Here is a 12096-nt window from a genome sequence, read left to right on the forward strand (position 1 = left end):
CTTGCTAGTGAGGGGTTAACCCTATAATAAGCAAGGAAGACTTACAATTCAATCAACTAAGGACAAATAGGTGAGATTAACATCAACCAACTAGGATAAATCAAACCTATGGCTAATGTATGAAAACTTAGCAAGAATGGACAAAGCCACAAAACCATTGAATGGGTGAAGTTAATTGATTATGAATATTCATGAAAGTAGGGTCAAAGTATGATTAAGATTGATTCAAAAGAAGTATTATGGAATGGAGTTTGAAAAGTCAAGGACTTGGGGTCCAGGTTTTTAATTTGAAAAACATGAAGATGTTTGCACAATATTTATCTCAAGTTTTGAAAGCAATGTGTGAAAAGGTTTAGGACAAACTGGGATGAATGGATGAAGATGGAGTGTGAAACTTCCTAGAAGGTTCACCTCTTGAAATCATATAGAAGATGACTCAAGTGCGTCCTTTGGAATAGGCAATGAGTAATAACACACTGAGCAAACAAAAGAAGGAAGTCAACAAAAGCGGATACCGGATGCCAATCACTGGACTTATACCAATCTCCTAAAACAGAACCGGATATCAGAGGCCACTCTATGGACTTATACCAATCTCCAACAACAAAACAAACACTTGGATGTCAGATGCCAATTCATCTGGGCTTACTCTAACCTCCAACATATGATCATAGGAGAACAAAAGCCAAATTACATGGACTTATAATTGCATCCTCACATACAACAAACAAATGCATCAAGCAAAGAGAAGATGAGTGGCCAATGAAATGGTCTTATACTCACTTCCATATCATAGGAACAAAGGCCAATGAATGGTCTTACAATTGTCCTCAATGGGCAAACAACAAAGATATGTTACAAAGATAAATGAAATGATCATGCACTAATGAGCAATTAATGATGATAAATGCACAAAGCATACAAGCAAACATGTGCATATGAAGTAAGCAATCAATCAACCAAAGTCATTCAGCACACTCTATAACCAAACAATTAGGCTCATACAAAGGGTTAGGCATTGAAGTCAACTTGAAGAGGGTTAATGGTGCTCTTAACCTTGACATTGAGAGCCAAGGTGAAGCAGATGAAAGGATATGAGGGGTGTGCCTCATTGCTCTTATCCCTGGTCAGGGAGAGCATTGAATATCAGAAGGTGTGGGAGTTCAGAAAGTAGGAACTCTCTCCACAAATTATTGACTCGATTGATCTTGGGCTTTTACTCACTATGCATCAACACATGTGGTGTGAGCAAGGTGAGTGACACACAGAATAGTAGGAGATAGGTTACATATCTCTTGGGTTCTACCAATTGCCTTATTCAAAGGACTTTTCCTGCTTGGGACAAAGGTAAACAAGCACAAACATTGCCTCTTAAGGAGGACTTCAGACAGTTGCCTGGCCAAGTAACAGGCCAGGTCTTCCAGACTACATGAAGACAAGAGATTCTACCTCAATGCAAATGCTATCAAGCAAAGCAATGCAAGTTCTCAAAGAACTATTAGCAACTAATGGTACCTGAAACCAATCAAACATAATCAGTATGCAACTCAAATTCAAAACCAATATAAGATAAGGATCAACAGTCAACACAATCAATCCCATGTGCAAAGCACAAAGCTCAAAGCATATGAGCTAATCATCCTACAAAACAAACAAGTTAGTTCATGACAATCAATCAAACTCAATCAACTTGCATAAATCTCCTAAAGGCATTTGCTTCTTAACCTGAAAAACCAAACTCAAACATGAGCAACAAGACCACTAGGACAAGCCTAGGGTCAAAAGGAGATAAAAAATCCAAAACAGCAAGTGAAAGCTATCCAAAATCAAGTCCAAACAATTAAGAAACAAACCCAAGTGGTTCCACATTCATATCATTCATCATTATCATTTCACAAACAAATTAGGTCAAAGCATGTCATATAGAACCTCAAAGAAGTCAACAGAATGATTCAACTCAAATCCAATCACAAACATTTCAATAAATCCTCAAATAATTCATGATCAAACATCATCCATAACATGATAAGCATACCAAATTTCAGCTCATTTGGATCAAGGGAAGTAGGTCAATGAAAATCAGAAAGTCAAAGCAAGTTCAAGCAAACTCATACAAAGCATCAAAACATGCACCAACTTCAATTAATCATAAAACAGAAACAACCCATGATAAATGAATGGGACTAAAACCATGACAAACTTTAAGATGTCTACATTACTCATGCCAAATTTCACAGCCATCCAATTAATAACCAGAATTTCACAAACCAAATACAAACATGTGTCACAAAAAAATCAACAAATGACCAAACAGGGGAGAAAATTCCAATCAAATAGGAAATGCCATCAATAATTCCATAAAAATTTACATGTATTCTCAACATCGGTAAGTATCTTCATGCAAAAATCCAGACCATTTTGAGTTCAATAAGCATGGTAATTAAAATCATAGAGTTGGACATGAATGGTGTGACACAAATTGTCACACCTCTATTCAAAAAATCATATCTCATCAACCAGCAATGATAAAATTACAAACTCTATACCAAAATCACCATGAACATGTCTAGTTTAAGCACAAAACATTTGAGAGGCATTGGATTAAGCATCATCATTTCACAAGCAAAATGGCATGGCATACACAAATTGGACACACATGAACAAACCCTAGGCATTTTTAAAATCTACACGTGCAAAAAATCTGAAAAAATCACCATAATAAACTAGAGATCATGAGGAGCATTTCACAAAAAATCCCATCAAATTTGGATTAAAATTGGCAGAGTTATGAATTTTCTAAAATCAGCATACCAATTGAAATAAAAAAATGGAAATGAAAATGATTTAAAAAGAATTAAAACACGACAATGGCAATTTTGTAATTACACGGCCACTTAAGTGAAACGCCGCGTTTCACTTAAGGGCGTGTCAACCGCTGATTCGCTTCATGGCCAAAAACACGGGACAAACATGCAGAGCGAGGTTCAAAGGATCAAATACGAATTCTGGGTGCAGAAAATTAGGGTTTATGCCATGTTCATCATGTTCATCATCGTGATGAACTTTTTGTTCCAGATTTGGGAAATGGACACACCATTCGACTCATATCACCGAGTACATCAACATTCCAACATTCATTAACCTTAATTCAAACTATCATGGAAGAATCGAGCAAGATAATATTTGACCAACAAACTTCAAATCCATATTTCTCTCTTAATACTTAACCAAAATCAAAACTACAACATTCAGTGAACTCAGCATGGCAAGATCTTTCCAAAGCACAACATGATTTCAAGAATAAAGAGGTTCGAAAGTTTACCTGATTTGAAGAGCAGAGATGATTCTGGAGTTCTTTGGTCGTGTAAGTGCGACACAGAAACTTAATGATGTTCCAGATGATGAATGGACAATGAAATTCAGCTCAACAACCCTTGAGGCAGCTCCAATCGATAGTTGCCATGGAAGAAGTTCAATGCAACAGTGCTGAAAATGGCTCTACAGTTGTGAAATTCAGCTTGCAAAGGCTTCAAGAATGATGGTAAATGATGGACCAATGCACAGAAGCACGAATTCTTTGGAGATTTTTCAGAAAAATTCTAAGTGAAGAATGAGAGTTTTTGAGAGAAAAAGAAATTCAGATCTGATTTGTCAATTGTGGCTAGGGTTTTTCGTCTGAAATGTGTAATATATACTTCTGATTAACAATGCCTAAGCTTGGTTAATGGAATGGTAAATGAAATTAGCTTAATGAAAGTGTTTTGGCCAATTAGTGAAATTACTCATGTTGCATGTGCATGGCATGCTACAGTGCGAAAATGGGCCTAAACATATCCCAAATTTGGTTTTTGATCATTTACAAATGGTAGAATGTGTAGACAATGATTAATTTGAAAGTCAATTTTTCACCCCTCTCTTTTTTAATTCAATGCACTTGAAAAATGCCATTTTGATTGGATGATATTTGGTGAAATGTGATGAAGAATTTGGATAGAGCATGTCAAATGTGACTTGTAGCAAAAAACCTCACTCAATTTGGCCAAATGGTTTGAAAGTTATCTCACTTTGAAGTTCAAAAATTCTTGAGAATGATTTGATCATAACTTGCCAACCATAAATGAGAAATGAGTGTTCTTGGACTTTTTGGAAATGGGAGAACAAGATCTTCAACTTTCATGTTGGACAAAAATTCATTTGAAGCTTGTATGATGAAGTAAATTTGAGGAGAAGAACTTTCTATTTTTGGCAATTTCCAATTACAGATCAACTTACTATTTTTGGAAACTTCTTGTCTGACTTCAAATTCTTCAATGATGATGTTTGACATGTTATATGAGGCTTATATGGACATGAATGAGACCTCTCAAACCAATTCCCACCATCAAATCACTGATTAAATGCACAGTTGACCACAGTTGACTTTGCTAGGGTTTTGGTTGACTGAACCATGTTCTGATGAATTCCAAGCCCCTACCACTTGATATCTTGATTCCAAATGATGTCACAACTCATATGAACTCTTGATGAATGATCATGGTACCCAAATTCTTCAAGAATGGCCACCATCCATTGCTCCATGAATGATTTGACTGTTTTGACCTAGCTTGCTTCATCTGCAAGTAACATGGTTAGATGACAATATTTTTGTACTTTTGGTTAGTAAACAAATGAAAAGCAATGATATACATATGCAAAACATGCTTGGTGATCAAGAACCACACTCACAAGATAACCCACCCACTAGGAGGGAAGCAAAGGTGCACAAAGATCCTTGAGGCAATGATATGATATGATATGATGCCATGAGGGATCTTAGGGACAAAATTGGGGTCTTACAGATTGCACCAAAATTCTGAAGAAATCTTGAAGATTCATGGACTGTTGCATCAAGCTCCTTTAATGGCAAATGGAAATTTCATCGTGTTCAAGCACTATTGAGCTAAAGCATTGCCTTCATTCATCTTCCACATCATCATAGAAGTTCTGTTTTCATGTTACAAGGCCTAGAACACGCGTTTTAACATCTGCAATTCCAAGAAGGTGAGTTTTCGAATTTAATGATTCATGCAATTGATGAGTGCTTCTTGTAGATCCTTCCACGTAGGTTAATCTGCACTTTGAATCGTGAATTTTCATCAAGAAATGAATGAGTTACATTGATTGGAAGTTTCACACGTGATAATGTTTTGCTTCGATTCTCTTAGATTAGCAAGAATTAGGTCAAAATAATTATGGATTCATGATGTACGTTGAGAGACCTTTCCATTGATATAAAGTTTGTCCAATTTGGTGAATATTTGTTCTTGGACGTATGAACTTGTGATGAACATGATGAATGTTTGAAAAAAATTCCAGAATGTTGATTTTGATCCATGTGATTCGCGTTTTGCCATGCTGTTGATATTTGTACAGTAGCGCGCGCCAGGATTTTAAACGTGAACACGCTTCGATAACGCTTGGGGACAATTCCACTTGTTGCTTTAGCATTTTTTTTCTCATATACTTCTCATGTACATACCATTCCACATGCATTTTTTTTATTTTTCTTCAACATTCAAAATTTCATATCTCCTAAACTATTTGTCCAAATTGAATGAAATTTTTTGTGCTATGATCCTCATGATCTCTACAATTTAATGAATATTTTTGTGGAAATTGTGCACGTGTGGAATTAAAAATGGCCTAGGGTTTGTTCATGTATGTGGTTTCATGCACATGGCTTGGTATTTTGATCATGAAATGATGATGCTTAATTGGAAATTCCTGAAACTTTGTATGCATATTCTAGACACCTTAAGGAAAATTTTGGTATATGGTTTGTGATTTTTTCATTCTTGGATTGTGAGATATGCTGTGATCTTTAGAGGTGTGACAGTTTGTGTCACACCATTTCATGTCCAACTTCTTGATTTTTGTTACCATGCCTATTGAACATGAATTGAGCTGAATTTTTTCATGTTGATGCCTTGGGATGTTAGGTCCACTTGTGTATTTTTGTGGAATGTTTTAGTACATTTCCTATTTTTTTAAGAATTTCCTTTCTGTTTGACCAAATGTGGACTTTTTGTGAGTCATGATTTTAGATGTTTTGTGAAATTCTTAATATGTATTGGATGGACTTGAAGTTTTTTGGAGTGATTATAGACACATTGAAGTTTGCGATGGATTTGGTTTCATTCATTTATCTTGCACCAATTCTGTTTTGTGCTCGCTTGAAGTTGATGCATGATTTTAGGCCTTGTGTGAGCTTGTTTGAACTTGTGTTGACTTGATGAATTTAATTGGCTTGCTTCCAATTATCCAAATGGCTTGAAATTTTGTGTGTAGGTCATGTTGTGGATGCTGTTTAGCCATGAAGTTTTTGGGGATTTATTGAATGGTTTTGGTTTGGATTTGGATTAAGTCATTCTGTTTGGTCCTATGAGCTTCTAAATTGCATGTCTTGCACTATTTCTTTCATGAAATGAAAATGGTTGATGATATGAATGTGAGACCAATTGGATTTGCTTCTAATTTGATTGAACTTGATTTTTGATAAATTTCATGTTCTGTTTTGAACTTTTGCTTCCTCTTTGACCCTAGGCTTCGTCCTAGGGGTTTGCTTCTCATGTTTGAAGTGTGTTTTCAGGACAAAAGGCAAATGGCATGGAGGAATTAATTCACTTGGATTGAGTTGCTTATTTTGATTGATGTTGACTAACATTAATTTTGTTTTGTAGGTGGTTTATAAGTCATTTGTGTTTAGCATTGGCTTATGCTTTGCTTGATGCATTGCTTGTGTACAGTTAACTGTTGACTGTTTAGCTTATCTGTCTGACTGTTTGAGCTGAATACTAATTGTGTTAGATTGATTTCAGGTACTTTAGTTGCTATAGTTCATTTGAACCCACACTTCTTTGTCTGAAGCTCTCCCTGGCCAGGGATAAGAGCTGTGAGGCACACCCCTCACTTCCCATTTCATCTGCTTCACCCTAACTCCCAATGTTAGGGTTAAGAGCTAACATCACCCTGATACAGTTGACTTGCTTTGGCAGTCTAACCCTTGTATTGAGCCCACTTTGTCTGTATATAGTGTGTGCTAATTGTGAATGTTTGCTTTGTTTTGTTTATGCTTGCATGCTTGCTTTGCCTGGTTAGGATAGCTTGTTGTTGTGCAAGTAGATAGAGAACTAAACCTAGGACCATTGTGGAATACATGATAACTATTAGGCTCGAGTCAGTCTCCCTTTTAGTTGGTCATTTCCCGGTCTCTGGTTAGGAGAAAGTTTCTCCCCTGTTTAGGGGAACTACGTTGCCCTGATCCTCATACCAGATGAGGTACGTAGGCAGGAGGTCTTCCGAGATCTCTCCGGGCACCCTTTTTCTTTTGTGTGTGTTTGTTTGACAGTTGCTAGGCTCGAGTTCCCGACTCCTTAGTAACTTGTGGTGTGTTTGTTCTTGTGTGTGTTAGGAGATGGATGTAAGCCCAGCGATTGGCATTCCGTATCCTCTCGTTGTGTGCTTGGAGTCCAGTATAAGTCCATCAAGTGGCATCTGGTTTCTAGTGTGGGTTGTTGGGTTCGGAAGCTGATGTAAGTCCAGCGATTGGCGTTCGGGTTCCATGTTTGCTTGCTTGTGTGTGTGTTTTGTTTGGCGTGCGTGAGCCGAACTACGGTAGCTCTGATTCTCATTCCAGATGAGATACCTAGGCATAGGATGCGATATCCTAGCGAGCCTGTTCCTCTCTTCCCCCATCTGTGTTGTTTTCGGTGTGTGTGTGTGTGGTGTTTGTTTTAGCAACCTTTTCTTTCTTTAGAGCGTGGATCCCGTCGAGTACGACGAATGCGTAGGGGTGCTAATACCTTCCCTTCGCATAACCGACTCCCGATCCCATTCTCTTTGGTTGCGAGACCATGTCTTTTCCGGGTTTACTCTGAGCATTTCCTTTCCCTCTTTTGGGATAAATAACGCACGGTGGCGGCTCTGTGTTGTTTTGTTTCAGCCCGCCGGTTGTTTTTTCGCGGATGCGACAAGTTGCTGTTACTTCGGATCTTTATCCGTACGGTAGACCTTTTTTATCCTTTATTTTTATCGCATTTTACCGTTTTCTTAGCTGGAAGACCTCGATAGGAGGCAATGTTTTTGTGTGTTTATTTTTGTGCCTAAACACCTCCATGAAGAGGCAATTGACGGATAAAAGGGATTAGTAGCCAATCCCCCGTTATTCAGTGCGTCGTTCTTTAAGATCACACTACGTGTCGATGCTTCAGAACAAAAGCCCAAGATCTTTTGTCCGGTCGATCAGTGGAGAGGGTTCCATCTTTCTGAACCCCCATGCCTTGAGCTCACCCTGTCTGGGGTTAAGAGCTATGAGGTCTTATCCTCATTACCCTCTGATCTGCTCACCCTGACGTTCAATGTCAGTGGTTAAGAGCCCGTTTGATTACCCTTCCATGGCTTGTTTGTCGAGGTTGATATGACCCCTCTTGACTAAAGCCCTACCCCTGCGTGTTTGAGCCCCTTTGCTGGCGTGTTTACTTTATGCATGTTTGTTTTGTATGGTTTGATAGTCTCCCGTTTGCATGTTTATTAAGGTAGTGCGGTTCCTTCGTCTAGGACTGCCTTTTTGCATGAGTATCCCTAAAACACCCCAACTCATTGATTTTTCTTCTCCTAAGAACACGTTTACTCCTTCTACTACAGGCGAGTAAGTCTCCAAAGGTCGAGCATCCGGTAGATTGCGTAGTAACGTCGTTCACCCAAAAACACAACCAACCCCGTAGTTAGCCGAACTACGGCTTGCTCTGATTCTCATTCCAGATGAGATAAGTAGGCATAAGACGCGACGTCTTACCGAGCACATATCCCCCTAACCCATAGGTAGCCGAGCTACGAAGACTCTGATTCTCATATTCAGATGAGATACGTATGCAGTGGATGCGACATCCGTGCGAGTCATTTTCTTTTGACCCCTCTTTTAATAAATAGTACATTAGATAAACCCACACCCTTTAGACAAGAACCACAAAAGTGGATCCCGTAGAGTACGACGGATGCGTAGGGGTGCTAATACCTTCCCTTCACATAATCGACTCCCGAACCCAAGATTTGGTTGCGAGACCTTGTCTTTTCGTTTCCTTTCTCCCAGGTTTACTTCGAGCGTTTCCTTTCCCTCCTTTGGGATAAATAACGCACGGTGGCGACTCTTCTGTCATTTCCTTTTTCGCAGGTGATAACATGAAATTATATCACATTTTAGGACTTGATTCAATTAGATTATATTATCATTTACTTTAATTTATCTCATTTTATCAGATATTATGCGGTATTTCCTTTCTATTTATGTCAGGCATCCATTTTGAAGCAAAAGTGAAAAAGGGAAGAAAAGGAGGTGTAAAAAGGAATAAAAAGGAAACAAATAACAAAGACCAAGCCCAGCCCAAAGAAAGCGCACGTTATGCCTGTGACGGGCGTCACAAAGGTTGTGACGAGCGTCACACTAAGCACACTCTTGTGACGAGCGTCACACATGGTGTGACGGACGTCACGCCATTCCCCTATATTTTTGGCGCTAGGAACTCAACTGACCGCGTTGAAAGCTATTTCCACGCACGCTTAACCTCGGAACGAAAAGACCGCGCATACGGAAACCCTTGGAAAGCAGTTACACCAGCAGCTGTATAAATAGCAGCTAATTGGGAAAGTCCTGGTCTCCTCCGTTTTGCTACGCTCATATTGCCGAAGCTCTGCCAATTTTCTTTTCACGCTTTTGCTTAATTTTCTTTTCCAGCAACTTACGTTGTTTATTTTATTTATTTCTTTTGCAAGTTCTACATTCTTTTTCCCTTGCAATTTACCTTTCCCTTTTTAGCATTTAGATATTTTTCGCATAATAGTTTCTACACCGGAAACTATTGTGCAACTTTTTATCGGATCTAACCTTACGTTAGGTTCTAGTTTTATTTCCTTGGTTTAATTTATTGTTTAATTGAAGAATCCAAGAACAAATCCTACCGGCTTGTGGTGGAGTGTTCAAGACTATTGTATTACGCATTCAGGTTCTTTAATCATTATTTAATATTTTGTTTTATTATTTATCTATATTATCTGCCTGGAATGACTCTGTTTATGCATGATATGTATTCTTGTTTATTTAGCATGTCTGGCTAATTCGCCTAGGTATCGGTATGTAAAGTAAGCAGAATAAGGGATCAAGACTGAGTCGGTCTATCTAAACTTAAAATTAAAATCAATCTTTTTACGGTCTCAACTTACAGGTTTAATAACAAGATTTTTTACAAAAGTAAAGGACATAAAGAAGTTAAAATCAATAGAGCGAGAGTTTGAGGTTTTAACTGGACAGTGTAAGTTAGGCATTAATTCTAGATCAGGGCGAGAGCAAGTTTTAGAGTTAATTAAATTCTGACCTTTTCCAAAAAGTATTTTTAAAGATTGAATGTGAGGACGAGAGTTAAGCATTTGGATTTGATTATATAACCTAAGTCAACAGAGCGAGAGTTTGAGATAAGGGTGTTTAAAACGGTCAGTGTTTTCTTAAAAAGAGTTTCTGCAACTTTATTGCTTTCAAAATATGGTTTTTGACTTAATTATAAGTGACAGCTACATTAATATAGAATCATGGTTTATTCAACAGAGCGAGAGTTTGAGATAAAACCTTTAACCAATAAAGTTAACCGAAACGATTTATTTTAAAACCAAGAAACCGACAAAGACTTGATTCCCTAGTTTTGACGAACTACATACCGATATCCGTTTTATTAATATTTAATCTAGATCTTAGTTTAGCTCTTAGTTTTTCCCCAAACAATCAAACATTTTCACCTTAGATTTACGTAGTAACCTTAGATAACGGTATATCGATTCATAAGTCCCTGTGGGATCGATATCTTTTAAAACTACGCGATAGAACTGTGCACTTGCAGTTTGTATCCCATTCTCGACTCACATAGTCGAGCGATCAAGTTTTTGGCGCCGTTGCCGGGGACTTTTATTTAATCGATATCGTAACTCTTCCGTTACGCTGTAGAGACTAAGGTTTCTTTTTCTTCTATTCTTTCTTTCGTTGATTTGTATGCCACGCACTCACTCACAAGGCGAACCGCTCTATTTACGAATCAACGATATCGAACTATATCTCCGAGTCTTACGACGAATTCGGGAATATCGTGCTGCGAACAATCTCCCTCCTATAGACTTTCCTGATCTCAAAGATCTTCCTTCTTTAACCGAGATGGCAGAACCATCTCGTGCTCTTAGAGATTACGCCGCTCCATCGCAAGATGAACCGCATTCAAGTATTGCTCCACCCGCAATTGAAGCAAACAACTTCGAACTCAAACCTTCGCTGTTGCAGGCTGTGCAACAGAACCAATTCTCTGGAAATCTTACCGAAGAAACAAACCTTCATTTATCCGTATTTGTTCAATACGCTGATACTGTTAAAGCTAATGGTGTCACTTCAGAGGCAATTCGACTTCGTCTTTTTCCTTTCTCATTAAGAGATAGCGCTAGAAGATGGCTTCAATCTCTTCCTTCCAACTCAGTCACCACATGGAACGAGTTGAAGAAAGTTTTTCTTGCCCGATATTTTCCGCCAAGCAAAACAGCTATGTTAAGAGCCCAGATAAACGGATTTAAACAGAAAGACAACGAGTCTCTTTTCGAAGCATGGGAAAGATACAAAGACATGATGAGACTTTGCCCACACCATGGTTTGGAAGACTGGTTAGTAATTCACACATTTTATAATGGTCTCTTATACAACACAAGGTTAACAATAGACGCCGCTGCAGGTGGTGCACTAATGAACAAACCTTATGCTGATGCTTACCAGCTTATCGAGAGCATGGCCCAAAACCACTATCAGTGGGGAACCGAACGAACAACGGTGGAAAAACCTCAACCGAAAACTGGCATGTACGAGATAAGTAACCTTGATCACGTTAACGCAAAAGTGGATGCTTTGGTCCAGAAAATTGAAAGTTTAAACGTATCACCTCCAGCCGCCGTGGTTGCTATAACTCAGAATTGCGAGGTCTGTGGAATCCAAGGCCACACTCCTGCGGAATGTCAACTCTTGACTGGAATCCAAGCAGA

The 12096-nt window shown here is 38.4% G+C and overlaps 1 pseudogene; it reads right to left on the minus strand.

The window, feature by feature from the left end:
• Nucleotides 1-11615: 11615 nt before the first annotated feature.
• LOC127133730 (uncharacterized) lies at nt 11616-11715 on the minus strand (annotated as a pseudogene).
• Nucleotides 11716-12096: the final 381 nt, after the last annotated feature.

This window comes from Lathyrus oleraceus, chromosome 3 (genome assembly GCF_024323335.1).
Source record: "Lathyrus oleraceus cultivar Zhongwan6 chromosome 3, CAAS_Psat_ZW6_1.0, whole genome shotgun sequence".
In the NCBI taxonomy this organism is placed as follows: Eukaryota; Viridiplantae; Streptophyta; class Magnoliopsida; order Fabales; family Fabaceae; genus Lathyrus; species Lathyrus oleraceus.